Here is a 10361-nt window from a genome sequence, read left to right as displayed (position 1 = left end):
AATCCTCCTCACGGCTCAACAAGAGTCTTTCAGGATCAAAACCAGCATCTGTGGAACAATCCTTCCACCTTGTAAAGAGTTGCTATGACAACAGACTGGATGCTGTTGTTGGACCAGATGGTTCAGAGGACCCGTGCACGCCCCTCTTTGTCACCTGGTCTTCTTCTACATGTAGACTAGTAGGGAACACGTGATGAAGCAGAAACCTTTGTAACAAATGTAGTGAAGAGTTTATATTGAATAAAAACATCCACTAAGACAACAGAGTCTGAGCTGAGAGTGTTTTTATTCTTCACTCCACTTTGATGATCAGGTTGAACCTGTTGGGGCGGAACAACTTCCCCACGTATCAGTCTAATGCCGCCTGCCAAATCACAAAGGACATGTTGTTACATGCAGTGTTCTACTTCATCACATGGCACCTTGAACCCTCTGGCTCATATACCTGCTGTGCAAAGGATTGTGGGTAAGAACAGCCAGTAAAGCAGCCTGCTTGCACACAGTAAGATGTGACTGAATGTAGAACACAAACTGTAATTCCTCCAGCTTCTGTCATTGATCATCATGAAAACCAGATGCTGAAGACTGTCGATGGACAGTTTATTAGTTGAGTGACAGTTAGTCATCAGATTCATCTGTTTTTACTTACTGTGGGTCAGAAAAACAACATCTGCAGACCTCTGCATCGGAAATACAAGTTCTAATGAAAGTACTGCAAAGCTCTTCAGACGGTCCTCTGACCTGTAGAAGTCTCCTTAGATCTTCTGAAACTAGACGTTGGACCTTTCACAGAGCTGCTGGGAGTTACGTGCGGTGAGGTTGGTGGCTGGAGGCTCTGACTCTTTCAAAGTCACATTCACAAACATATGTTTTCAACAAAGTAGCATAAATCCCCCATCAACTGGCTGCTTGGACTTGGACTACTGGTCATGTTTCATGTCCCGTATCGTATATTCTTTTATAATACGGCTGAAATCAAGCGCTCTGTCAGGGTTGAGGGTGGAAGGCAGGACTCAAACGCAGACTTGTCGAAAAACAAAAAGACTTTAATAGTCCAAAAGGCCAAAAACACAGGATCCAGGGGAAAAACAGCAGGCAGGAAACTCCGCGACGAAAGACAAAGACATGCGTGGCTAAAGACAATGACGCGACAAGTGACACAAGAGACACACGGCTTAAATACACAACGGAGGTGCAGGTGATTGGACACAGGTGGAAACTATTAGACGATCACAGGGGATGACGGGACAAGGCAGGAAGTGAAGTTACCCGGGGACACGAGTGGCAGAAAACTACAAAATAAGACAGGAAGTGAACCACACCGTGACAGTACCCCCCCCTCAAGGGCCGACTTCCAGGCGGCTCACACTAGAGCGAAACAAGGGGTGGGGGGGAGGGAAACCGAGACGTTGGTCGGACCACCCGGGAAACTCTGGCGGGCGGCCCGGCGGGCGGCCAGACGAGCGGGGAGCCTCTGGGGGTCGGCCCGGCGGGCGGTCACCAATCCGGCTCCGGAGCGGCGACTGCAGGGCACGGAACGTCTCTAGAATGGCAGACTCGGAGACACGGGAAACGTCCGGGGTAGTCGGCTCCGGCTCGGGGACACCTCCGTAGTCGGCTCCGGCTCGGGGACACCTCCGTAGTCGGCTCCGGCTCGGGGACACCTCCGTAGTCGGCTCCGGCTCGGGGACACGGAACACCTCCGTAGTCGGCTCCGGCTCGGGGACACGGAACACCTCCGTAGTCGGCTCCGGCTCGGGGACACGGAACACCTCCGCAGTCTGCTCCGGCTCGGGGACACTGAACACCTCCGCAGTCGGTGGCGGCTCAGGGACACGGAACACCTCCGGAGTCGGCTCCAGCTCGGGGACACGGAACACCTCCACAGTCGGCGGCGGCTCAGCCCCCCCCTCAAGGGCCGGATCCCAGACGGCCCTCAAATCACCAACGGGAGGGTGGGAGAGGACCATGGGATGGGAGGGAGGGAGCCTGAGTCTCGGAGCGGGGACTGGCCGAGTTGGGGGCATGGAGCGTGGGGCCGGTACTGGTCGGGTCGGGGGCATGGAGCGTGGGGCCGGTACTGGTCGGGTCGGGGGCATGGAGCGTGGCGCCGGAACTGGTCGGGTCGGGGGCATGGAGCGTGGCGCCGGAACTGGTCGGGTCGGGGGCATGGAGCGTGGCGCCGGAACTGATCGGGTCGGGGGCATGGAACGTGGCGCCGGAACTGGTCGGGTCGGGGGCATGGAACGTGGCGCCGGAACTGGTCGGGTCGGGGGCATGGAACGTGGCGCCGGTACCGGGGGCATGGATCGTGGCGCTGGCTCGGGGGTCGGGGGCATGGCTGAGAGTCTCGGAGCGGGAGATCGCTGCGGCGGCCCAGCGGGAACGGGAGATCGCTGCGGCGGCCCAGCGGGAACGGGAGATCGCTGCGGCGGCCCAGCGGGAACGGGAGATCGCTTCTTCCGCTTGCTCCTCCTAGGGTTAAGGAGGTCCCGGAGCTCGAGGCAGGCGAGCTGATAGCTCCTGGGACCAAAAACACAGTTTGTTTTCCGCTGCCAGAAGGGACTCCTTACGTCCAGGTAGTCCGGACCGTAGTCTGGCAGCGGGTCTGCTGAGCCCTTCTTTGGTCGCGTCATTCTGTCAGGGTTGAGGGTGGAAGGCAGGACTCAAACGCAGACTTGTCGAAAACAAAAAGACTTTAATAGTCCAAAGGCCAAAAACACAGGATCCAGGGGAAAAACAGCAGGCAGGAAACTCCGCGACGAAAGACAAAGACATGCGTGGCTAAAGACAATGACGCGACAAGTGACACAAGAGACACACGGCTTAAATACACAACGGAGGTGCAGGTGATTGGACACAGGTGGAAACTATTAGACGATCACAGGGGATGACGGGACATGCAGGAAGTGAAGTTACCCGGGGACACGAGTGGCAGAAAACTACAAAATAAGACAGGAAGTGAACCACACCGTGACACGCTCTGATTGGTGGACAGTGAGTCACGAGGTGCACTGAACTGAGCCATAATGTAACGTTACCTGTTTACATCGACCTGAGCGTTCATATCAGTGCGGTGATCTAAATAACAGCTGGACTTTGTGCGACCGTTGGTTGTCATTTCAGTCTTTAGCTCGGTGGCAATCGACTAAAAACAGCCCGGAAACGCCGCTAATGAGCAGTTTCAGGTGATGCGAGCTTTCCCAACCGATTTAGGGCACTTTTTAGCCAAAGAGGAACATTCAGGTGGACGTCATGAGCCAAGTGAATGAATGAGACGGTGCGACATCGAGCAGGGAGACCTGGCATGTTTTCACACCACAAATGAATGTGAAATCCCTCACTGACATCACCAATCCATATTCACTTAATGTTACAATACAACCAATGATCATGTTCTTCATCTGGTTCTTCTGTTCAAGAGCTTAGTGAGGCTCATAAGAAACAGAAAAGATTTATTGCCATAATATGTCAGACATACAAGGAATTTGACTTGGCGGTTGGTGCGTGACAGTGGACAGTGTAACAATGGACAACAAGACAAGAGTGCACGAGGAATGAAATAAAAAATAATGCTATGGGTTAGTGAGAGGGGTCGGCCACGATCTTTTTAGCTCGCTTCAGAGACCTGGAAGCGACCAAGTCCTGCAGGGACAGCAGATTGCAGCTGATCACCCTCTCTGCAGAGCGGAGGACACGCTGCAGCCTGCCCTTGTCCTTGGCTGTGGCTGCAGCGTACCAGACGGTGATGGAGGAGCAGAGGATGGACTCCATGATGGCCGTGTAGAAGTGGACCATCATCGTCTTTGGCAGGTTGAATTTCGTCAGCTGCATCAGGAAGAACAACCTCTGCTGAGCCTTCTTGGTGATGGAGCTGATTTTCAGCTCCCACTTGAGGTCCTGGGTGATGACGGAGCACAGGAAACGGAAGGAATCCACAATAGTGACGGGGGAGGGTGGGGCTCTGTTCCGCCGGAAATCCACAACCATCTCCACTGTCTTTAGAGTGTTGAGCTCCAGGTTGTTTTGGCTGCACCATGACACCAGATGGCCAGACTCCACCTGTAGGCGGACTCATCCCCACCAGAGATCAGTCCAATGAGGGTGGTGTCATCCGCAAACTTCAGGAGCTTGACGGACTGGTGACCGGAGGTGCAGCTGTTGGTGTACAGGGAGAAGAGCAGAGGGGAAAGAACGCAGCCTTGGGGGGAACCGGTGCTGATGGTCCGAGAGGCTGAGGGAAGGGGAAGGTGATATAGATGAAGAGGCGTGAGCCCCTGATGGGCTGGGGGAGGGGGCGGTGGGCGACTGCAGCAGGTTGGTGGAGCTGTGGGGGATGGGATCAGGACATTCAGCGTGGTTACATGGATTCGAATAACTCGCTTAGTTGGACTGAAATCAAATTATCCGTTTCATGTAAACACCTTTGTCCGACTATGTCCGGTCCGACTACGATCCGACTAACACCCCTGGATAACTCGATTCGATCCAGCTGATAGTTCGACTATTGCGGCATGTAACGGTGATTCGGATGAGGAACTGGACTTTGCGTCTTTGCGCATGCTTGAGATCCCGACGGCATCTTCTCTCCGTTATCAAATCAGCCAATAGCGCCATTCGCTGTGCTCCTGTTAACATCATGCACACATAGTAGAGAGATGTAGCTTCACCTTGCTCTCTGTTCGCCATCTTTCTCGTAATGTTGATGTTGTTGTTGTTGGTAGTGGTGAAGCGGTCAACCGGAAATGGCTGTATCACAACTAGATGTAATGAAAACAGCGCCACCTATCGTATCGGATATGACATGCTTTCGGCCAATGATTTGATTTATTCACTGCCATGTATATTGGGATAATAGCACTTGCCCCGAAAGATAGCATAGTCCGACTAAGCAAAGATTCCAATTATACCATCATGTAAACACACTGAGTGTCTTTTGAATCTGCAGTAGAACTCAATCAGCTCGTCTGCCAGGCAGAGGTCATTCATGGAGTGGGGGGTTTTTGGCTTGTAGTTGGTGACGTGTTTGAGGCCTCTCCAAACCGAAGCTTGCTGAGAACTGTTGTTGGAGTTTCTCAGAGTACAGTCGTTTAGCATCTCTCACCGCCTTGCTAAACTTGTATTTTGCCTCTGTGTACAAGTCTTTGTCCCCACTCCTAAATGCCTGATCCTTCTGCAGACGTAGTGTTCTGAGCTCCGCTGTGAACCAGGTTTGTCGTTGTTGTAACTCACCCTGGTGCATGATGGTACACAGCTGTCCTCACAGAAGCCGATGTAGGAAGTTACAGCCTCTGTGAACTCATCCAGACTGTCAGTAGCAGTCCTGAAAACATCCCAGTCTGTGCAGTCAAAGCACGCCCGGAGATCCTCCAGCGCCTCACTGGTCCACTTCTTGAATTCCCTCAGCACAGGTTTGCAGAGCTTTAGTTTCTGCCTGTATGCAGGAATCAGATGGACCATGACGTGGTCAGAGTGTCCCAGTGCAGCACGAGGGACGGCGTGATAAGCCCTGCTTACTGTGGTGTAACAGTGATCCAGCGTGTTCTCCTCTCTGGTGGGCATTTAATAAACTGTCTGTATTTAGGAAGTTCATGGGTGAGATTTCCTTTGTTAAAGTCCCCGAGGACAATAACTAAAGAGTCCGGGTTGGTCCGCTCCACACGCCGTATCTGGTCGGCGAGTGTCCGCTGTGCCTCGTGCACGTTGCCCGCCGGCGGCATGTAAACACCGACCAGGATGAATGAAGCAAACTCACGGGGGGAATAAAAGGGTTTGCAGTGGATGAAGAAAGTTTCCAGATCAGGAGAACAGTGTTGTAGGATCACCGTTACGTCGTTGCATTCTGGATCACACTCACTGTTTGAGTTCCTTTGCTCTCAGTGAGGAGGAACAAGCAGTTTATCACATGCAGACCGGAGAGTGCGGGTCGGGATGTCGGGTTGGACCAGGTCCTGGATGTAAGCTGGACCCCATCCATTCACAGCACGGTACGTGAGCACCATGTTTAGAGGACTTAGGAAGGTTAAAGAGCAGTGGAGCTGCTGCATTGTGGATGAGCTGCAGAGGTGGAATGGTGGTAGCAGGAGACCTGCAGGAGAGAGTTACAGTAGTCAGACTGACGACGCTTCATGAATTAGACCAATGAATAAAATGCATTTAGTGTCCACCAGGATACAGCCCTGATTCTGACACTATGTGATCAATAAAGACATGAGAATAGTGTGACACCGCTGTCATGTTGACACTAATCAATAGAATAACACCAATGCACAGCTATGATCGTGTTCAATTCAATGATGAAAACCTGAGTGACATTGAACGCACCATCCAGTGTGATACCTCATTGCACCACGATGCTCCTCTTAATGTAGTGATGAAGTGGTGATCCAGAGGTTCTACAGAGGTCTTCACCTCCTTCAGAGACTCATTTATTACATGTAGTGATAAAAACATCTGATCTTTTTATGGAGGTAAAAAGACGGAAGAGAAGCAGAGTTGTTGTTTGACACTAAACTCAAATCTCACTTTTAAACCTTCAAAAGAGCTCAGAGAGGATTTCCTCCTCCGGTTCCCCAGAGTCTCGCAGCTTCCTCCTGCATCATCTTCCTCGTGAGACATCAGAGACCACTTCCTGTCTTAGTTTGACCTTCAGTGCTGTTTGTTCGTCCTTTTGTGTGATTGTTGAAATGGCAAAAATGTGTTTTTGATGCTTTGTGTTTGCAGAGGGCTTGTTCACATGTGACCATGACGTTCTCAGGAGAAGACAACCCTATAGGTCCCAGGTCCGTCTCCTACGCAGTCAATCCATCAATCAATCAATCCATCAATCAATCAATCGATCCATCCATCTCAATCTGTTGGTTTATAGCTGCTTTTAGCTGCTTGGACAATAAGAGCCTTGTGAATACGTCCATTTCTTTTACTGCATTAAACAATAGAATGATTTCATTCAGGAAACCTTTAGTTTTTGCAGCCGCTGAGATCTCATGAAGAAACGTCACATTTCTTCCTGCGTTTTTACAGATGTTGATATTTCTGCGCTGCACACTGATGATGTCATAGTGACGTTTATTTAATCCATCACAAGCTCGTCCTCTTCTTCTCCTTCTTCTCTTCTTCTTCTTAAGCGTCTTTGGGTACCAAGAAAAGTGCTATAAAAAGTAAAGTATTATTATTTCTCATGAACTTTGCTGCCTGATCATTTGATGATCAAAGTAATCAATCGCACGCGCCCTGATTAACAGCCCAAACTAATCGATTACCGGCAGAAAGGACTCTTGTTCTAATGACTTGTGACTTGTACGTAACGTATATTAATAATCTTTATTCAGATACGGATATCAGCTGTAGGTCACATTGTTAAAACTGTTTCCCCCCCAGGACCAAACATGAGGACGCTTTCACCAACAGCACCTTCATTTTATTGTTTTAGTACCAAATGTTCATTGTGTGAAGTGAGGAATAATGGAAGAATGAACCAGATCTTTTCTCCAGCTGTCTGATACATGGAGCATATGTCTTAGTTTCTTAGTTAAATATTATATAAGTGATGCATGAAAGGAAAAGGGTGAGAACGTGAACGTTTGAAGCTGTGAAGATTATCTGATGAATAAAACCTGTAAGATTGTGTCACGTTCCAATTAATGAGAAGCAGCCAATCGTGACGCAGCAAAGTCCCAGCTAGAGGAGGACACGCAAACCCGTGAAGCGTTCCTCATTGTCCTTAGTTATTAATTATGATTTTCTATGGTTATTAAACCATTAAAGACGTTGTGACTTGTGGTGAAACGGCGCCACCGCGGCCGCTGTCGGTACTGCAGCAGCAGAGCGGCGTCTCCCTGTGAGTTAAAGTCTTTATTAAACCTGTCCAACCTCAACGGACACCACTGTCCTCTGAATGATAAACATGTCTGTCCTCATCCCTTCATAATGAGAGTCTCTGTCCTCTCCACCAGACCTCCTTGTAGAAACATCTCGTTTTAGCAGCTCCGTTCACCGGAATATGGAGGAGAAACACACAGAAACGGAAGCGAAAAGACTCCGAAGGCTCGTGTTGCTGTAAACGTCTTCCGGATGTAAGTTAGTTCAACGTGAGAGCCGATAAACCGCTACGGTCTCCTGATGAGACAACATGTCCAAAGGGCTCAGAGTGGGATTGTTATCAGACACGTTGGTTCTTCAGGTGATTTCGTGTTGCCGAATAACAGATGAGCTCCGCGTGGTTCACAAAGGCTCTTCTACTTGATGTTAGTGGTGATGTTTGGGCCGGTTAGGCAGCAGCGTTTGTTTAATTCAACCCTTTCTGAACAGAGTTCTGCAGCACACGTCACCGTCAGGCTGAGCGCTTATAAGCAGCTGCTTGGTTTGCCCACGTGGGGGCGCTGTGGCCCACAGAGTCACCGGTTAGTTCTGTGACGTCACATAAGTGCGTTTTAAGTGTTTAAAAGACACTAGAACACAACACACTGAACTAAACCAGAGACGTGTGTGGGACAACGTCCTGTAAGAGGACAACGAGGGAACTCGTGCTGATGTCCAGCAAGGGGACGTTGTCCCTCCAGATGTTAGTCCATCGTGTTCAGAGGCGCTGACGTTCTCAGTGAACTACAAGCAGGAAGTGAACTAATCCCACATGTGCTGCTGCTCGATGACTGAACCCGTTGTTGTGAACAAGAAGAGGCTCTTTAGTCACCAAAGAACAACAGTTACTTCATTATCGTGGCTCCACTGACCTGTGATTGACAGGTGACATCACGTCACTGCCTGAGTTAAGACAATGACGTCACTACAAGGCTCACCGCTACTTGAGCTTCTCTGCATGGCCCCAGCGCGCTGCATCGTGCCGCCTTCATTCACGTGTCATTCAACATGATTGACAGCTGTATGAACAGCAGCTGAGGGGCGCGGAGACGTTCCTGCAGCAGGAAGAACGGAGAGAACTCAGAGCACCAGTAAAGGTCTTCAGGGAGCCCCGGTGGTGGAGCTCAGTGGTTCCATTACCGCCTCGGTCCAGGGGAAGCTTCAGGAGAACGGCTGGTCATGGACGGGTAATAAGCAGCAACAGAAACATACGAGAAGACTGTCCACAGCTGCATCATGAGGGACCTCTGTCCTCGTGTCCCCTGTTGACTGGACGACACGTGGAAGCAGCTGAAGGTCCTGATCTCCACGCTGCTCGTATTAACCTCCCAACGTGGGGCCCTTTCTCAACGATGGGACGCAGAGGACGGACTTGCGTTCTGGGGAGAACAGACTCGGGGGTCCTGACTCACGGGGACAACAGAGGACGCTCATTTCATGGGACAGCAGCTGCCTCGATGACGTCAGCTGCTCTGAAACATTTGAATACGCTTCTTGACTGTCGGGTGTTTAACTATCAGGCTTTTGTTTGCTCCTCATTTCAAATAGAAACGCTGTGTGTGACGGAGCAGCAGAGGAAACTAATTCACAGTAAATATAAATATCAGACATGAAAGTGTCTCAATGGAGCAGATCAGAGTTGTTGGAGCCTCGAGGGGCGAAGAGCAAAGAGGAAAAGGGCGGCGTTTACCCTGAACACCCGTCCACAGCAGCACAGAGAGAACGGCCCCCCCTCACCCACTGAGGGACACCGTGCACATCAGGAGCCCAACGACACGACCAACGTCCAACAAACAGGCGTTTAAAAAGGGCGGCAGTGCTACTTTCTGCACGGACGCTTCAGCTTCACCATTGGTGAGATGCTCTGTGTTTCAGTGTGTGTGTGTTACTCAGCTTCATCGTGTTCTATTTGTAGCCGTTTACCTGCTTCATCTTCCTCCGTCTGGATGTAGCGTGTCCTTCAAGACAAACACACAAAGTGAAACTATGTCTTTGTGATGACGGCTTTAAAGCAACATTTAGTGACTTCAATGAAACGTCTCACTGTCTCTTGACTGTAGAACACGAGACATAATCTACACGTCCACAAGGAGACACGTCCTGGCTCGACTGCTTTCTGTCCCAACATGTTTTACTGCTCATCAGTAGCTGAAACATGCCTCTGAAACAGCTCATAGGATGTTTAGATCAGACGGTTTGATTGTCAACGTGTCACTGGCAGTGATTGACAGCTGTGTTGGAGACTCCAGGCTCTGATTGGTGGCTTTCCTTTGGGCGCAGTGAAACGTGCCAAAGGCCATTAGGAGCACTAAGCGCAGGCCGAGCATCCTGATCACCATCACTTTTGCCTTGTTGACAAGTCGTCTTTTCCTCCTGCAACCAGCTGACAGCAGCTCCGAGAGGAAACGCTTCCCCACTTTGTGTCTCCTTGTTTGTCCCCGATGGCACGGCCGCAGTAGGAACTGCTCCAGGAGACATCGGGATGGACTGAAGTCCACAGC

General features: G+C 50.6%; 1 long non-coding RNA gene across 1 annotated transcript in view; it reads left to right on the top strand.

The window, feature by feature from the left end:
- LOC144390375 (uncharacterized) overlaps window positions 1-10361 on the top strand; it is a 91506-nt gene that overhangs the window by 53150 nt on the left and 27995 nt on the right. The window lies entirely within an intron of this gene.

Source organism: Gasterosteus aculeatus, chromosome 21, assembly GCF_964276395.1.
Source record: "Gasterosteus aculeatus chromosome 21, fGasAcu3.hap1.1, whole genome shotgun sequence".
Classification (NCBI taxonomy): Eukaryota; Metazoa; Chordata; class Actinopteri; order Perciformes; family Gasterosteidae; genus Gasterosteus; species Gasterosteus aculeatus.
This window is presented reverse-complemented; position numbering and strand designations above follow the sequence as displayed.